General features: G+C 47.0%; 1 pseudogene; it reads right to left on the bottom strand.

Annotated features, from left to right (window-relative positions):
• Nucleotides 1-15440: 15440 nt before the first annotated feature.
• Nucleotides 15441-16763, bottom strand: LOC142776962 (uncharacterized; annotated as a pseudogene).
• Nucleotides 16764-16918: the final 155 nt, after the last annotated feature.

Below are 16918 nucleotides of genomic sequence, written 5' to 3' on the forward strand. Positions count from 1 at the left end.
GTGGCAGTGTCGAAATCACTTCCCTACCCCGAGCCTTCGTAAACAATTAAGCAGTCAGGAGCGTTGGGAGGCTGCCATGCGCAGCTACAACCCCGAACTTCAGGAGGCTACCCTGAGGTGGGCTCTTGCCTTCTCGCATCCTCTTTCTCTTAGGACGGGATGAAGTCCTTTCCCTCTCTATTTCAAACTACACCAACATATACGTTGCATATATTTCTGCCGCTTAATTTGATCATACGTAAAACTGAAGACTGGCCCAGAAAATAAACATGTCCGAAAATCTCGTACGTCCCTAATTTACTGAAGCGCGTTTTCTCAACGAAAATATACTCCACATGAAAGTACAGCCCGCATGATAATAAGTCACGCATACAAATAAATCGTATACACACGGGAGAGAAGTATAAGCGAGTGAGCCCTTTCGAACAAACCAAAGCGTGAGTCCCTTCTTTGCCGATGTGTAAGTTTATAACGCTCGTCATTCGCTTTCCATTGCGCGTTATCTGCTTTTTTCGGAAAACGATAAAACGGTGCGTTGATGCCTTTCCGCCCCGACTACATGCATGTTTGCACACAACATGTATTTAGACATGCTTTTTTTTTTGGATGGTGGTGAAAGATGGGAGAGGGGCTTGTGCATGGCAATTTTTAAAGAACTACGTGGCAGCTTTTCAGCGCGTCGCAATGCGAAAGCTTGTTTCGTTTCACCTTTGGCACTGTATCTGCTGATTCCAGGTTCGCCCGCAAGGCAGTGAGCGCTCACTTGCACTCTTACCAAATCTCTGCGAGTTTCAAAACGGCACTCTATATGATGAGCGAGTATGACAATTCTTGATCTTTCCTGTCGACGGCTGGACTAGTTGGTCTTGATAGCAGCAGCTGCGGGAAAATAAGCGCAACTAAGTCACACTCGCAAAGGAAATGGAACATGTGGTTGTACTCGATTCTTTCTACCTCCCCCAACGCCTTGCCCCGCCCACCTCTAGTTTTTTGTTTGTTCATGCCCTCTTGTTGCGCTGATTCCACATTTTGCCGCACTAAGGAGGGAATTCGAGTCAACCTTAATGAGCAGAGCTCTGTGATATTGAAATATCTTCAATTTACTGGGTTTATATGTTTATTTTCTTATAATTGATGGCAAAAGAGAACAAATGGTTTGCGAGTGGAGCACCATGCATGATTACGACAAGGGGTAGACATGGAATCGTTCTATTGCGCAGGTTGCTGCCTCCGCTGAAATACATCCAGTTTTTCGACACAGCATTGTCAACAGAAATATGGAACATTAATAAGCTTGCGCAAGACGTTGAAAATAGACGTGTGGAGGAGACTAGCATTCTGAAAAAAAAATACTATGAATTCTCTCACACTGTGCTTGAGCTTACAGTTGTATTTCCCAGTGGATTATTTCGTTTATGAGACAGCCTGAGCAGTTTGACATGTCGATATTATTTTGCTCGCTGCAACGCAGCCTGTGTTACCGGACACTGTTGTTACAAAAATCACTGCATTACTGTGTGAGTCTGATAGCATCCGATGCGCTGGGGCACTTACACTTACCTAAATGACAAAACGTGTACAAATTATAACGAGTGCAGCCTTGAAGGGTGATTTGGAAGTCAGGAAAGTGACTTCAGGGGTAAATAAAATAGAGTTACGGTGTTACACGCACGAAATTGGTTTATTTTTATTGCGTGGCTCTGGATCAAAATGCATCTGCTTCACGCTTCTCATTTGATTTAGATTTTTTTTTTCACGAGCTTTGCAATATTTTTTGACTCCACGTGTGCACCAACCGTCAGGAAAGATGGAGAGATGACAAATACAAGTTTTTCTCCACATGAAACTTGGTGCAGATTAGACATTGTACTAATGTCAGTATTGTATCTTTTATATTGTCGAGTAAACATTGATGAGCTTTTTTTTTTTTTTCGAACTGTTGGCTCCTCCCCTGTCGGCGGGTCTGGCCAACAGCAGGGTTCGTGGCGGTGCCTTTGGGCTCTTCGCCGGCTTTATTGTGAAGCACTGTTTTTTTCTTACGGCAAGACGCTTATTTTTTACATTTTGGGGGGACACATACAGCTCTGCATCAGCTACGCCTTAGGGTATGTGGGGTAAACTGCACGGTAGAGGGCTGACGGTGTTGTGGCAGTTTTTTGTGTTTTTACTTTAGTTCAGATCATTGTTCTTTTGCCGAACGGCTGTCTCCGAGTTCGAACTCGATGAAGGACCACCCGCGATTGAATCTATGTCACCCGATTGGGTTTGTTCAGCAGGGACTTCTAATTGGTTCTTTCTAGTTGGTCTATAGCGTGGAGTCTGCATGCTTCGAAAGAATCCCAGGGTAGAATCGCTCCGGAGACACCAAAAGAGCAGGTTGCAGTGAGTGCTGCTTAGATTTGTCAGAGAGTTATGTTGTGTACTAGTGTGTAAAACGTCTAATTAGGGAAACGTAAGCTAAATAAATCAAATTGGGACGATGTCTGTGGATATTCTGTGTGTTCGTGTCATCTCTCCGGCGGCGACAAAGTAGCAAAAAGAACGCCACGCTACATAATGTACTTGTTTCCTTTGCTCACATTTCCGTACTTCACTGGCTTTACAATATTATTAATCACACATTCCCAGAATTTGGGGACATCTGGAAGTGGCACCATCTCTCGGCGGCAGGAACGGTACGTGGCCTGTCATAACTGAACGGGAAACAGGTGAAAAAAAAAAGATATATCTTCAAAAAAAAGCTAGTTATCAAAAACTATTCCGGATTATATGTAGCAGAGACCCACTAGTACATTTTGTTAAAATTGCAGTATCTCACTGCAAAGCCTGCAGCTTCTCAGGACAAACGAACACCACCCATAGAAATACATGGGATCCTATTGTTAAATATTAAACACTGTGGGAAGCAGAGCGGTTGGTAGTGCGACACTGTAACTTTGCCACTCTGTTCAAATAAGTCGCTGCTGTATAAAACCGGAAGTTATTTTTCATAATGAGATTTTTCGTGAGATATGAACTTTATCGCCCGTTTCCCATTCAGTTACGGCAGGCCGCTGCTGTGGCCGATGAGACATGGCTCTACGTGCAGATATCTCCTAGAGATACTGTATATGCTACCTTTAGGTAGTATGTACAGTATGAAGCATATACAGTAACTTCAACTGGATGGATGAATGGATTGATGTGGATGTACCCTTTAGATCGGGTGGCGGCTAACGCCACCTAGCCGTAATACTTAGTGAACCAACAGCTACATTTATCTTTTTTTCCCTTTAAATAGTGAAGTTGAGGACTGGTACTTTGCAGTGAAGGGTTTAATTTTCACTCGTGCCTTGACTTTAGCCACCAATCAGATAACCTCCTTCTAGTTAATTCTACCCGCTTAAAGTCTACTTTGCTCTCCCGGTCCCTAAACCCCAGTGCTTTAAAAACTCTGCTCCATCATCCTGAACTATAGGGTGAAGCCCTTTACAGAACATCATCAAGTGTTCGGCAGTTTCCTCCTCCTCTCCACACGCACTGCATACCGTGTCTACCCCTTCGTATTTGGCCCGATATGTCTTGGTTCGCAATACTCCCGTCCTCGCCTCAAACAGTAGAGAACTACCCCGAGTATTATTATAGAGTCTTTCCTTGGCAATTTCCTGCTTAAAAGTTCGATAGATCTCTAGTGCGGACGTTTTAATCATGCCAATTCCGCATATTGGTCTCCGCTTCCTTCACCTTCTTCTTAACCGATAATTCTTTTTGGTTTGGCGTCTGCTATTGTCTAAGTATTTACCAGTCAATTTTCTGATTCGCTTCCTCCATTTTGTATTGACATTCTTCATGTACAAGTAGCTAAAAACCTTCCAAGCTCAACGCTCGCCCCCCCCCCCCCCTCCCATTTCTCTCGATCGCTTCTGAAATTTTATTTTGCTGCTAGCTTCCCTGCCCTCAAATGATGTCCATCTTATATCACCTTGTACTCCCTGATTTGGTGTATTTCCGTGAGCTCCTAAGGCAAGCCTACCTATTCCACGTTGCTTAATTTCTAATCTTTCTTGAACTTTTGATCTCATACTCAAGACCACATTGCCGAACGTCAGACCAGAAACTATGACCCCTTTCCATATTACTCTGAGAACATCATACCTATTGCAATTGAACAGTGCCCTATTTTTCATTACTGCTGCATTCCTGTTACCTTTAGTCGTCACGTATATTTCGTGTTCCCTCAAATACTCAGCCCCATTGCTTATCCGTACGCCCAGATATTTGTATTTATCTGTTATCTCTAGCGTGAACTCCTGTATTCGAAGCTCACTACCTTCATTATCATTCAAAATCATGACTGCTGATTTTTTCTTACTGAATCTAAAATCTAACCTATCTCCCTCATTACCGAAGATGTCCATCCATCTCTGCAAATCTTCCTTGTTGTTGGCCATTAGCACTATATCACCTGCGTACATTAATGCTGGTAGTGCCTGATCAATAAGTTTTCCTTGTTTGACTAAAGAGAGGTTAAGCCAAGTCCACTTCCCTCTAATTTGGCCTCTAATCCTTGTAGGTACATCATGAATAACAAGGGTGACAAAGGACACCCCTGCCTAAGCTCCAGCTTTACCTCTGTGGGCTTGGATACTTGTTTTTGTCACATTATAACTGCCTTGTTACTTTTATAGATATCCTTTAAAAGAGTAGTCACTCCATCTTCCACACCTAGTGTGTCCAGTATTCCAGACAAGTCCTCTTTAACCACGTTATCGTACGCTCCCTTGATATCAAAAAATGCTAGCTACAGGGGCCTGTGTTCCTTTTCTGCTATTTCGATGCACTGCGTCAGTGAGAACAGATTGTCTTCCAACCTCCTGTGTTTCCAAAACCCATTCTGCAGTTTCCCCAGCACCCCCTCATCCTCTATCCATGCCTGCAGTCCTTCCTTCATCATCTGCATCGCCAGCCTGTAGACCACTGATGTCACTGTTATAGGACGGTAGTTGTTTATGCCAGCTTTGTCCCCCTTTCCTTTATAGATCATGCTCATCCTGCTAAGTTTCCATCCATCAGAGACTTCACCATCGATTATTGTTTTGCTCACTGCCTCTCTCAAAATCTGCTTAGATTTCGGACCCAATGTCTTTATCAGCATAATTGGAATACCACCTGGGACTGTTGATGTACTACTGGGAACCCTCTTCTCAACCCTTTCCCACTCTCCTTGTAAAATTGAAGCCATTGCGTCATTTGACCCGTCCTTGTCTATTGTGGTGCACAAGGCACTTCGTTGAAATTTTTATGTCACCCTTGTTCTTATATATTCAATAGCTTCGTTCCCTTCTAGCCTGGCACCTTGAGCTGTAGTTATAAACCTCTGCTCTAGGCTCGTCTCCTTTCTTCTCGCGGCTACGTCTATTTCTTCCCCGGACTCTACCTATCTTAGATACTGGTGCCTCTTTGGAATCGTATCGGGAGAAGAAGTGTCTCTATAGAAGAACGCTTGTTTCTGCGCTCTGTATTTTTTTAGTGAAACCATCGGTCTTTTGAGGTGCCTCACCTCCCCGTCTTGTGTTGATGGCCGTGAAGCATGCCAGAGGGCCGCCTGATCACAGGTCCTCACACCCGTCAACCACAAGGAAGCGAGCTGTCTCTCCCAGTGACACTGAGGACACCGATCTCTATTCTATGTCGGAGGACAACACATCCGATGGCAGCTTTATACCTGTCCGGGGTAAGAGGGCGAAAAGAAGGACGGCGAATACAGCAGCATCAGCTCCTGCAAGCACAGCGACTGTGCAGTCAAGGCCTGCGCGCTGGCCGCACGTCATCATCTTCATGCCCGAAGATCCATCAAGCAACCTACGGCTTCAGAACAGGCAAGTCCTTCCCGTTGCTCTCGAATGTGCGGTGCCACATCAAATTAAAGACGTACGAGTAAACCCAAGGAAGAACATTCTCACCATAGACGTGCACATTGTGAGTGCGCTAGGACAGCTGCAGCAAATGACCGAGCTAGGTGGCATTAAAATGCGCCCCTTTATCCCGATGGATGATAAATCAATTGCCGGTGTAATTTATGACATCGACATCGCCATTCCTAATGCAGACTTGTCTACCCTCATCAAGCCAGCAAACGAGGGAACTGTCATTACGCAAGTGCGGCGCCTTGGAAATACGCGCTGCGTAAAAGTGTTTCTCAAGGGAGATTGCATACCGTCCCACGTTAAAGTTACACATTTCCAACACCCGGTTCGACCATTCATCCAAAAGCCACTTCAATGTTATCAGTGCTTCAGGCTAGGACACGTCAAGGGCGTATGCCCCAACTTACGACTGTGTCCCCGCTGCGCTGAACCTCATGCTGAAGACGCCTGTCGGGCGACTACTCTGAAGTGCGCCAACTGCAGTGGTCCTCATGCTGCCTCGTCGAAAGGCTGTCCTCGAATCCAAAAGGAGTGCGCGGTTCTCAGACAAATGGCCCGAGACAACTCGACACACAGGGAGGCAGCCGAAGTAGTCGACGTCGGCATTATCGAAAGTCTTCAAAGAAGGTACATTCCCGAGACGCTACTTCCCACTCTTTAGTGGTTCCATCCAGTAGCGCCGCGAAAGGGCCCACCACTTGTACGGAAGAAACAGAGAAGCCTCCTTCTCTGGAGGAATGGCCCACGCTTCCGACGCGCTCTTCTGCCAAGGAACCTCTGCAGGTTGTGGCCACACCAGAGCCGTCTCCAGCCATGGAAGATTTGCCTAAAACTGATCGTCAAGTGATCTCGGTACTGCGTTCCCTCATATAAGCCATCCGAGCGATATTAGTCGACATGAAGACACCATCTGCTCGAAGCGCACTTGAACTATTGGACGCCCTAAGCCCAGTGCTTGAATCTCTCAAATAGGAAGATCGCTACTTACACCTCATCATTTCGTAAAGAAGTCAAGGCTGCATCCGTCATCCAATGGAACGCCAGAAGACTAAAATCACGCCTTTGCAGATTTTCGTCAGTTTGTGTTTACCAACGTGTTTCCAATCATCGTCATTTGTGAACCCAATTTGTCGAAACCAATAAGACTGTCGGGGTACGAAGCTGTCATGTCTTCAAGGAACGGTGCGCGCAGTAAAATCATCGTCTTTGTTCGTCGTGAACTGACGTATGTTGTGCAACCAATTGCACCTCACGATGACAATCAGTATGTCTGCATCACTGTGAAAAAGAAAAACTGATGTTTACTCTTATAGGCGTTTATATATCGCCGTCGAATAATCTCGATTCCGGGAGATTAGCGGATATTTTGAGAGTGTGTCCTGCACCATGGGTCATCATAGGTGATTTCAATGCGCACAATCACGCTTGGGGAAGTACGTGGACAAATGCAAGAGGACGCACGTTAGCAAACATCGCCTACAACTATGGCCTTACTCTCCTGAACGACGGCAGCCCCACTTTTCTTCGAGGGGTGGCATACGGCAGCTGCCTCGACTTTGCCTTTGTCTCCAACTCCCTCGCGAGATACGTCAAGTGGTTTCCAGATGTTGAGACACGAGGAAGTGATCACATTCCAATCTACCTTAACATCAAAGGCTTGTCTAGTTACGGTCCATGGACGACCATTCGAGCAGTCCAATGGACCAACTTCAAATCTGACATGGAAGATGCTTGCAGCGATGGCCTACGATCTGGGTTAGAGCAAACAATTAAGAGCACAATGCAAAACACCACTCGCACGGTGACGATATCTTCCACACGAAACGACTTTGATATAGAGTTGGAGTGACCCCGAGCACTGCAACGCCGGGCGGAGCGTCGGTATCGGCGTACAAAATCAATCCACGATCTTAGGGCAGCCAGGAGGATGCAAAAGAAGATTCGGCGTCGCATGGATAGATTAGCGTCGGAACGATGGACAACGTTTTGCCAGTCACTAGACCCTCGCAAGCCACACTCACACATTTGGAAAACGGTGCATGGTCTGCGTCACCCTACGGAACAGCGCTTTTCATTCAAAGCGCTCGCGCTATTTCAAAGGAGGCAAGACATCAATGTCGCAGAAGATTTCTGTGCGCATATCGCCAACCAAGCCACTAGTCCAAATTCTCCAGTGAGAGGTGACGTCCCCCGTTCCCGTGACTACCACATGGACCTCCCTTTTACAATGGAGGAGCTCGAGGCGGCACTAGCTCTCTGCAGGCGTTCAACTTCTCCGGGCCCAGATGGTATTTCGTACCGAGCCTTGTGCAACCTTGGGGAACGTGCAAGGAGAGAACTGTTGAGCCTCTACAACATCACGTGGCAGGATGGCAATGTTCCTGATGACTGGAGAGTAAGCCGCTTGTTACCCATCTTGAAGCAGGGCAAATCTCCACTCGAACTCACCTCATATATACCGCCCAATAGCACAGGTCAGCTGCGTAGGGAAGATAATGGAACGGATAATACTAGGCCGCCTGGAGTGGTATCTTGAATACTACAAGATTTATCCGAATTCAATGGCTGGTTTCCGACGCGACCACTCTTCTATTGAGAATGTCGTTGATCTAGTTTCGTACGTTCAGCACGAAAGATTCCGTAAGCGACTTTCTGCAGCTTTGTTTCTAGATGTGAAAGGCGCTTATGATAATGTACCACATGAAGCCATTTTGGGTGCTCTTGCGGTGGTTGGCCTTGGTGGTCGAGTCTTTCGGTGGATTTCGAGTTACCTGGCTGCAAGATCATTCTTTGTGTTAACAGAAGATGGCCCAACTACAAGACGCTATACTTCAAGGGGTACGTGTTCCTTAAGGGGAAGTTCTTAGCCCGACGCTATTCAATCTTGCACTAATTGGCCTTGCTGAATACTTGCCAAGCACCATTAAAATCTCAATATACGCAGACGACATCTGTGTCTGGACTTCGGCAGTAACACGTCCTCAGGTACGTTCCCGGCTTCAAAAAGCAGCAACTATGATTGCCAACTACTTGTTAAAACAAGGTCTCAGCATATCACCAGAAAAATGCGCGCTGGTGGCCTTCACTCGCAAAGCAATGACCCCTTATGTCATCTCAATCTGTGGATGACCGATTTCTTACGCCAAAACCCACCGGTTTCTGGGCATCGTTATTGATAGGGACCTCTGTTGGAGTCCGCATGTGACCTATATGAAGAAGCGCCTGACCGCTATTTCCCAACTGTTCAAGTTCCTGGCAGGAAAGACGTGGGGAATGTCAGTAGACGCAATGATTGAGCTCTACAGAGCCCTGTTTCTCGGTTTCCTCAGATATAGCTTGCCCGTGCTTAGCGATACCTGCAAGACCAATGTTCGTGTTCTACAGGCAGTACACGCCCAAGCGCTAAGAGTGTGCCTCGGTCTGCCCATATGTACGTCAATGGAAGCCATAATTGCAATTGCTGGTGAGTATTCGATAGAGACTCACATTGTTGTAGAAGTCCTGAGAACACACATCAGACACTTCGCACGTGCTCCCTGTCATCACCTTGCACTGTTGCCTTCAGAGAGGCGCCAAGCATCGTTCGCCAAAATGATTGTGAAATACAACGATAAACTTCCCTCGGGCTTCACTCCTGCATCTAAACCATCCATACCACCTTGGTGTCTTATTCGACCCACAGTGCATCTTAGTGTACCAGGGATCCGGAGGAAATCAGAGTTTTCGTCGCCCGTGCTGAAACAACTGCCTCTTCTTCTTTTGCACGAGAAATATTCAGACAGCATACATGTATACACTGATGATTCCACGAACCGCCAGTGTTCGTCAGGGGCAGTAGTTGTCCCAGCAAGAGGTGTTACCATCAGCTTTAAGACTGACCACTCCACGGCATCTACAGCAGCGGAACTAGCTGCTTCACGCGTTGCACTCTGTGTGGTCAATCGGGAACCACCGCAACAATGGTCGATTTTCAGCGATTCAAGGGCTGCCCTACAATCTGTGCTCTCCGCACTGCGTCGCGGGCCATACGAACAGCTTGTCTTCGAAATTCGATGCCTTCTCCACACTTCACACGAGAAAGGGCATCATGTGACACTTCAATGGCTGCCAAGTCACTGCGGCATCATAGGGAACGAACATGCCGATACTGCCGTGCGGGCAGCCCTTGAAGGAACACGAGAAGAAGCCATACCACTTTCGCGGACCGACGCTGCCAGTAATCTTCGACGACTTCCGCGTGAAATCCCATTTTCACTATGGTGCCCACCAAACATCGATACGAATCGTCAACACCACCTGTCCTCTTTGATGGCTCTCCGCATGCCCACTGGACTCGACCGAAGAGAAGCCACCCTTCTTCATCGCTTATGGCTAGGAGTGGCATATAGAAAATCTTATTCCTTTGTCATAGGAATGGCCAACAACGCTCTCTGCGATGCCTGTCATTGCGAAGAGACGCTACACCACATCCTGTGTGATTGTCCGTTGTATGAAATCCAAAGACAGTCACTGGCGTCCGCTTTTGCGCGCATGGACAACAGCCAAATGCCTGTGGACACTATTCTGTCAAGCGCCCGAGAAAAGACAATGCAACAGAAGGCGACGAAAGCTCTGTTGAAATTCCTACGCGACACGGACTTGAACAAGCGACTGTAATGGCAATGTCACACACCGCGAAAGACAAGACTGGACTATGACTGAGTGTGCGCACGTGTGCTGCCGAATGTGCTGTGTTTCTCTCTTTTCCCTCTGTTCACAATCTTTCATCTCCCCCATCCCTCTCCCATGCGCAGGGTAGCAAACCGGCTGCCTATAGGCTGGTTAACCTCCCTGTCGTTCTTTCCCCCCTATTTTCCTTCCTTCCTCCTTCCTTGGAATCGTATCTGTCCATAACACCTGTCAAAGAATCTCCCTGGTTGTTTTCCTTGTTACTAGCTATCCTGCACCCAGAAGGGCCCACGTACTCTTCAAAAAAGCTACTGCGCGTCCTGCAAGTCGCCAACCCACCTCATGACCTAGCCTCCCATCGAAGTGAATTCTGTCTCGTTGGAAACCACCCCGCATATGCACCTCTCTGTTTATTTCCACCACCTCAAAACCTTTCTCTCGACTCATCCGCCATATCTTCCGGTTTGCGTTGACAACCGCTCTTTGTAGGTTGTCGTCACACACCGGTACCTCCGGTATCGTGCATATCACTACCTGTACCTTAGGAGAAGTGGTGCGCATGTCATCGACCCCTTTCGCCAATGTGGTCGCTAGTCCTGCCGTATCTTTATTTAAGACATCGATTAAACCGCCTGAAATTATCACGAGGTTTCGTCTATCAGCTGTAGTTTTGAGTTTTGTGCTCGCTTGCCTCATGACTGCTTCAAGCTTGCGTCCTGGGAACGCCCCTACTGCAACCCTCTTGTCACCTCTTACCCTCTCTTTTATGGCTTCTGTGCATCGATTTCAATTCGAGTCCCCGGCGATTATCACATGTTACTTTTCAGCTGGAGCATCCTGCACCTGCGGGTTACTTCCACCTGTGACGCCGACTGCTTTGTCCCCTCCCAGCCCCACCACTGCTTCGCTGAAGCTAGACCTTGCGACAATTGAACCGGCTGAACCTGTTTTTTTCCAAACTTGCTTGCTCTTTCTTTTCCGCCGTTCTTGTTGCCGGTGCCCTACTGTTCTCTCCGTAGGCCGCTTCTTTGTTCAGCTTCACTGGTGCTTCCTCGGCGGACTTCAGCCTTTCTCCGATTGCCCTCGTTTTTTCTTGCTCTGCCGCCAACGCAGTCTCCAGCTCGGTGATTCTCATCAGCAGGTCACTCTTAGCAGCCATCGTTTTTTTTTCCTTGACGGCGGCTGCATTTCCGATGGAGGCGGAAATGTTGTAGGCCCCTGTGCTCAGATTTGGGTGCACGTTAAAGAACCCCAGGTGGTCTAAATTTCCGGAGCCCTCCACTACGGCGTCTCTCATAATCATATAGTGGTTTCGGGACGTTAAACCCCTCATATCAATCAAATCAATTTTTTGCTTGACCTCACATTGCCTACACTTCGCGTCAGCCTCCTCTCTATTTGCTTCTGCAGGCTATCGAAAACGGGCTATCGAAAACGGACGCGATCTAGTAAGCATTGTTGGAATCACCGGAGAGTTGACCTTGAGCGGCGACTAGAAAACTGTACACTGGCAGCAGTGATGGACACGCCGGCTGACGCTGGACAAGGCGCGAGGCTTAGAAGCTTGCCGAGCAAGCTCCTAAAATGACTGTGTTTGGCTGCTAGCTCGAATATAATTAGGAGACCCTAAATCTTCACCTTTAGGAGTTGAACGCGTTAGCGACATCTTGTGCCTACTGCGTACTTCAAACACTTTGCGCATGAAACCTTTTCAAATTTGCTATGCACCCACTACGGAATAGGCGCAGTAGCGTGTGTGCCTTTTGTAGCAGGGTGCCTGCTTTCAACCACGGAGCCACAACGATAATCACATATTCTGAGTGCCCGTTTCATGCTGCATACTGAAGCATGTATACACGACGTTTGTGTTTGTGAAGCATGAAAGCTGCTTTCACTGCATTTCAAAGCAGAGAAAGTTATTTTCACTGTTTTCACAAGTTGAGGCGTGGTTGTGTGGTAGAACATCCGCTTGCCATGGAGGAGACGCGGGTTCGACTTTGACTTGAACCCAAACAAGCCTGGTTCGGTCCTCACTGTGCTCCATGTTTATATATCATTTATTTATTTTATTTACATCGTCCTCGATTTTTCAGTCACGTATAGCATGATGATTTTTCGCTCACAAACAACGATGCCAATGCCGACACCGACGCCGGAATTTCTCCGAAACGAGCTTTATAGCGCTATCGCGTTAAGAGTGGAAGTGTACCCTGATAGTGATGGACTGGTCCTCAAGATGAAAACGTGCTTTCTCCATCACCAGGAACTATCAACCACACCTGGGGCGGCGAATGATGTAGAAAAGGTGATAAAAAACACAGCCGTTGCATATAATCAGGAAACCATTTGGCAAGTAGACTCCCTTAAATATGTGGGTATGTCGTACAATCAAAAACTTAGCTGGAGTCCACATAAAGAATACATAGCGGCTAAGGCTCAACGGGCTTAAGGTTTACTGCGAAATAGAGTAATCACGAATTTGGCGTACGTAGAGATTCTATCTTAATGTTATACAAAATGTATATGCATCCAATATTAGAATTTCGGATGTGTGTTGTTTTCAGGATGACCTTCATACAAAACAAAGCCGTTGGTTCTCTTGGAGCGGGGAGCTTTGCGCTTGTGTCTGGGGCTCCCTAGGTTTGCAGCAACTAATGTTATTTATCAGAAAGCGCGCCAGACTACATCGTTCTGTCGATTACATTTTTAAACAGTACAAACATTGCTAAAGTTTTACAGCTTGCCGGTGAGAAGAGCTGAATATGTTTTCATCAGTGACCCAGATTCTTTTTTTCTCGCTCATTGGCCATGTTTTCATACACTAGAGATATTCTATGTACAAAAGAAACCGGCAAGTATAAATGTTCACATTAGAGAGGTAATTGCATCTGATCATTGAAACTAGACGTTTATTATAGAGTATGATGAGATATTTCCGCCAGAATCTGAATTTCAATTCCGCAAATTCCCAGAGAAAAGGTTAGCAGATTTTCTGGTGCACACACAGGCACGTAACATAATAGTTACAGATGCTTCCGTCAATAAGGAAAAGGCAGGGGTAGGAATAGTGTCCTAATCACTTGGCTGGTCATTTGCCGTGAGGCAAACCAATCTCACTCCAGTTTTTGAAGCGGAGCTCATGGCAGTCATCATGACACTGCGAAAACTTCCGATAGATGAGAACAGGGCAGTAAGAATTACTGATTCGCTCTCGGCATGCACAGCTCTACAGTTTCTCATACATCTCGTGCCATCACGACGTTACAATTTTTAGTTCCGTATCATCCGAAGTACCTAAAATTAGTATGGGTTCCAGGTCACTGTGGGTTAACATTAAAGGAAATGGCCAACGCCTTAGCCCGCTCATTGCTAGATCTCCGAATAGTTCAGGTTCTTCCGGTCGTAGACTACTTCACCGCAATCAGGTATAGAAGATTAGCTATTCACACAGATAGAATGGAACCAATAACCACCTGGACGGAATATAATCACCTAAAATATCCATAGAAGCCGCAGTAGAACAAATCTCGACATTCAGAAGTGACGATCACCAGATTTCAATGTCGTGTTCCCCCATTAAGCTTTTACTTGTACAAAACTGGTCTGACGATAACGCCCCTTTACCAATTCTGCGGAGAACTAGAAAATAGTGAACATTACTTTTTGTAATTTTCAAGACATTTTCGTATTAGAACTCGACTTCTCATTACTCCTCTTGCAAAAAAAAAAAAGGCTTGATCTTATCGGAGGAAAATGTTTTAAGCTTCAGTACCTCAGGTTTGGTATACTGCAACAGGGATGCCTTTGATGTCGTGTGTAATTTCATTATAACTACTCAACGAGTGCCATTTTAATCTGCTATTTAAAATTGCTCGTCATTTCAATGAGGTAATACCTAACTAAGTTTTCAACATTGTTCCCATCAGGTAAATACAGAAGTCTGAAATACAAGCTCAAAAGCATAATACTTGTAGTTTAAACTGAATAGTTTACGTATCATTGTCATTTGATTTCTTTATTTCCGATTTTTAATCACACACCTTACTTAATTTAACATTTACCAGTCTTAACGTCGCATTCTTGGCCAATCTCCAAAAGTGGGTACGTGCCATTTATCGAAACAATCAAACAAACAAACAAACAAACAAACAAACAAACAAACAAACAAACAAACAAACAAAGAAACAAATAAACAAACAAACAAACATACAAACGCAGCTTGCCAGGAGAGTCAAAGAACAAGTAAACACGTTCGATTATGGCGACGTGATAATTTCTGGCTAGTTTTATTATCCCCACCTCTACAACACATCGCCCAGCAATGCGTCGAATGCTTCAAATGAGAGAAGGCGAGAGAAGGAGGATGAATCCATAAATTAAAATTAAATTTCTTGGCGATGCGAGACTCCAACCCGGGTGCCCACACTTCGACGGCGAGCGTCGTAGCCAGTCGACTATCCTGACTCGTTCGACTTGGCAGGCTATATTTCAGCGCAGCTCGACTGCGGAGGTGTGCGCCGACGGCAGCTGCTATGATATGAGCATCCTCGCACCGAAGCATGCGCTTTGTTTCGACAAAAGTGATTGTGCTTTAACGGGAGGGCCAACGTTACGCCGGACCATAAGCTACCATAAGCGTCAGTGTAATAGACGTGCCTGGTAAGCCCTCGATATAGCCGCAAGTATACTTATTTTGGAGAAAGATATTGATACATCTTGCAACGCTTGGAGCAAACCCCCCCCCCCCCCAGAAAAAAAAAACGTCATAGTTGCTTGCCGTCCACTTTGCATGAAATCTATTCTCGCAACAACGAGATCTGCCGGTGTTTTTTTCTTACATTATTCCAAGAATGGCAAGAAAACGCAGGGAAGCTGGCTGTTTTATTTCCCCTTAGTTAGTACTCTGCTCGCTGGCTGCCGTTTCTCACAGAGGACTTACAGAAGTGTCAGGTGGCCGAGGCTGTCGAATCCTGCTCCCTGGCTGCCATTCCTCACAGCGAAGCCAACGGCGTTTGCGCTCAGCCTCTTTTGATTCATGCGCACGAAAAAGAACCTCCACGGGTCGCAGGTGATGACTGCCTTCATGCGAGGAGTAACTATGGTCATAGTTCCTTTGGTGGGAGATGTCCAGATGGCATGCCTTCCCGAGTTCCTGGACACTTTGACGTCACCGCATGTGGCTTGCTGAATGCGCACACCACCGACTAGCCAGACCTCATCGCCATTCTGGTTCCACTGCTTCACTTGGCTCACAATACAGAAACACTCGTCGAATCTCTCGTCGTCATTGAAGTTGAGTTGGAAGATGCTTAAAGGTAGACGTCCTGTCGTCCTGTCGGACGTCCTGTCGTCGACTTTGTACCCTACGCATCCACGAGGTACACGAGTCAGTGATTGTGAGCTGTGAAGATGACGCCACGGCCTGAGATCTTAGCCATCTTGCTTCCTGTGGTAAGGTCCACGGTGACTCCTTGCTGCAGAAAGCGACCGCACGCATGGCACGCGCAGGAGCAGCCACCATCGCCCCCGATAGCAGCCGTGCATTCCTTGTCGAAGTTCACAACCCGTAGGGCACGGTTCATCGAGATGTCGACACGAATGCCGTGCCTGAGCAGCACAGACACCGTGTGATTGTTGGTTACTTCAGGCCCGTAATACCGGCCTTGTTGTCCCGGTCGCAGAAAGGTGGCTGTGGGGTCCAGCAGGGCCTCTCCCCAGCCTTCAGTGCTTACTCTGATGATGGTATTGGTGACTGTGGTGTGGGGCTCGCCGGAACCATTTACGCACACTAGATTGTTTATGCTTATAGAGGTCGAAAGGGCGGCTGGGAAGGCGCATACCCCACGTCTTGGAGCATATAGGTGTTTTCGTGCTGTTAGTATTCATCCCATGGACCTATCACGGGGCGATTGAACCAGGCCGAGTAGACAGGGTCAAAGATGTTTCCCTGTCAGTTAATTACCGAGCCACCTTCGTAAGGGAGCAGCCGGGACTTACGTTGTCGCTGTCGGGCAGCGTCCTTTGATGTGCAGGGGGTCGCTGTCACCTTGTCCACCATTGGTGTCAGCTGCGCTTGCCGCTCGTCGTAGCCTGGGTCTGGCCTGGGGACATGCCTGGTTGTAAGATAGCCACTTCTGCTCAGAGCAGTGTTCTAAGGGGTGGCTAAAGTCTGGACAAGGCCCCTCGTGATGCGGCGCCACGCGCTGCATGCACTGCAGCTCGTAGAAGAGGAAGAGGAAGAACCTGGACTTCGTGGCACACACCCACGCTGGGGGATTGGCCAAGAACCGGGTAGTTCTCACGAAGTACTGTTAATTTGTAAGCTCACGTCGTTTAAAGTGATG

Source organism: Rhipicephalus microplus, chromosome X (genome assembly GCF_043290135.1).
Source record: "Rhipicephalus microplus isolate Deutch F79 chromosome X, USDA_Rmic, whole genome shotgun sequence".
Lineage (NCBI taxonomy): Eukaryota > Metazoa > Arthropoda > Arachnida > Ixodida > Ixodidae > Rhipicephalus > Rhipicephalus microplus.